Below are 2,500 nucleotides of genomic sequence, written 5' to 3'. Positions count from 1 at the left end.
CCTCTCGATCTGCAGTCGAATGCTCTACCACTGAGCTATACCCCCAGAAGGCATTTACTGCTCACTTACTAGTGCACATTTTTATTCTTACGGGTGAATTAGCTGTGTTTGGACACTAACATCTCTCTATTGTATTAGCTGGAATATTTTCTTTTGTCCATTGAACCATAATTGCATGTGCAGTATATGTTCTACATGTATTCTACTACTGACCTACCATTACAAGGGGATTTCACACTTATCTTCATTCACATCTCCTAAATATTACTTTTCACCTCTCTGTTTCATTATGGTAGCAAAATACTCACAAGTCCAGTCCTTTAAAAGTAGTTTGCTTCTGAGTGAGATATTGTACCTGACATATAAATTCAGCCTCAAAATGATTCTTATTGGAAGTACACCTGCAAATCTCACTTCTTGGCATGAAGTTAAGAAATAAACTTATTAAGCATTTAAACCTGCCATAGACACTGTACTATCAGGAATGAACATTACAACGTATAAGTACTTGTATTTTGTACTTTTCCTTGAGTTGCTTATATAGCTGAAATTGTAACACATAATTGAATATCCTTATACAACTAAAAGAGGAGACAAGGGGCACCCGGATTTCAACCAGGGCCCTCTCGATCTGCAGTCGAATGCTCTACCACTGAGCTATACCCCCAGAAGGCGTTTACTGCTGACTTACTAGTGCACATTTTTATTCTTATGGTTGATTAAGCTGTGTTTGTACACTAACATCTCTCTATTGTATTAGCTGGAATATTTTCTTTTGTCCATTGAACCATAATTGCATGTGCAGTACATGTTCAACATGTATTCTACTACTGACCTACCATTATAAGGGGATTTCACACTTATCTTCATTCACATCTCCTAAATATTACTTTTCACCTCTCTGTTTCATTATGGTAGCAAAATACTCACAAGTCCAGTCCTTTAAAAGTAATTTGCTTCTGAGTGAGACATTGTACCTGACATATAAATTCAGCCTCAAAATCTATAATATTTATACTTAAAAGTTAATAATAACATTAATAATTATGGGTAACTTCCCTTCTCTTTTCCTATTTTACTATATTAAACAACCAAGAATAATGTTACGACTGATCACAACTTCCTGAAAAGAGCCACTGATTCTTATTGGAGGTACACCTGCAAATCTCACTTCTTGGCATGAAGTTAAGAAATAAACTTATTAAGCATTTAAACCTGCCATAGACACTGTACTATCAGGAATGAACATTACAACGTATAAGTACTTGTATTTTGTACTTTTCCTTGAGTTGCCTATATAGCTGAAATTGTAACACATAATTGAACATCCTTATACAACTAAAAGGGGAGACAGGGGGCACCCGGATTTGAACCAGGGACCTCTTGATCTGCAGTCGAATGCTCTACCACTGAGCTATACCCCCAGAAGGCATTTACTGCTGACTTACTAGTGCACATTTTTATTCTTACGGGTGAATCAGCTGTGTTTGGACACTAACATCTCTCTATTGTATTAGCTGGAATATTTTCTTTTGTCCATTGAACCATAATTGCATGTGCAGTATATGTTCTACATGTATTCTACTACTGACCTACCATTACAAGGGGATTTCACACTTATCTTCATTCACATCTCCTAAATATTACTTTTCACCTCTCTGTTTCATTATAGTAGCAAAATACTCACAAGTCCAGTCCTTTAAAAGTAATTTGCTTCTGAGTGAGACATTGTACCTGACATATAAATTCAGCCTCAAAATCTATAATATTTATACTTAAAAGTTAATAATAACAATAATAATTATGGGTAACTTCCCTTCTCTTTTCCTATTTCACTATATTAAACAACCAAGAATAATGTTACGACTGATCACAACTTCATGAAAAGAGCCACTGATTCTTATTGGAGGTACACCTGCAAATCTCACTTCTTGGCATGAAGTTAAGAAATAAACTTATTAAGCATTTAAACCTGCCATAGACACTGTACTATCAGGAATGAACATTATAACGTATAAGTACTTGTATTTTGTACTTTTCCTTGAGTTGCCTATATAGTTGAAATTGTAACACATAATTGAATATCCTTATACAACTAAAATAGGAGACAAGGGGCACCCGGATTTCAACCAGGGCCCTCTCGATCTGCAGTCGAATGCTCTACCACTGAGCTATACCCCCAGAAGGCATTTACTGCTGACTTACTAGTGCACATTTTTATTCTTATGGTTGATTAAGCTGTGTTTGTACACTAACATCTCTCTATTGTATTAGCTGGAATATTTTATTTTGTCCATTGAACCATAATTGCATGTGCAGTATATGTTCTACATGTATTCTACTACTGACCTACCATTACAAGGGGATTTCACACTTATCTTCATTCACATCTCCTAAATATTACTTTTCACCTCTCTGTTTCATTATGGTAGCAAAATACTCACAAGTCCAGTCCTTTAAAAGTAATTTGCTTCTGAGTGAGACATTGTACCTGACATAT

General features: G+C 35.4%; 1 non-coding gene across 1 annotated transcript; it reads right to left on the bottom strand.

The window, feature by feature from the left end:
* Nucleotides 1–1,352: 1,352 nt before the first annotated feature.
* On the bottom strand, nt 1,353–1,424 carry TRNAC-GCA (transfer RNA cysteine (anticodon GCA)). The gene has a single exon. It is a non-coding gene; the product is annotated as a tRNA-Cys (tRNA).
* Between the last annotated feature and the right edge of the window lie 1,076 nt (nt 1,425–2,500).

The sequence above is a fragment of the Mixophyes fleayi genome, chromosome 1 (genome assembly GCF_038048845.1).
Source record: "Mixophyes fleayi isolate aMixFle1 chromosome 1, aMixFle1.hap1, whole genome shotgun sequence".
NCBI classification, from domain to species: Eukaryota; Metazoa; Chordata; class Amphibia; order Anura; family Limnodynastidae; genus Mixophyes; species Mixophyes fleayi.
The sequence above is the reverse complement of the archived record's forward strand: the minus strand, read 5'-3'. Positions and strand labels throughout refer to the sequence as shown.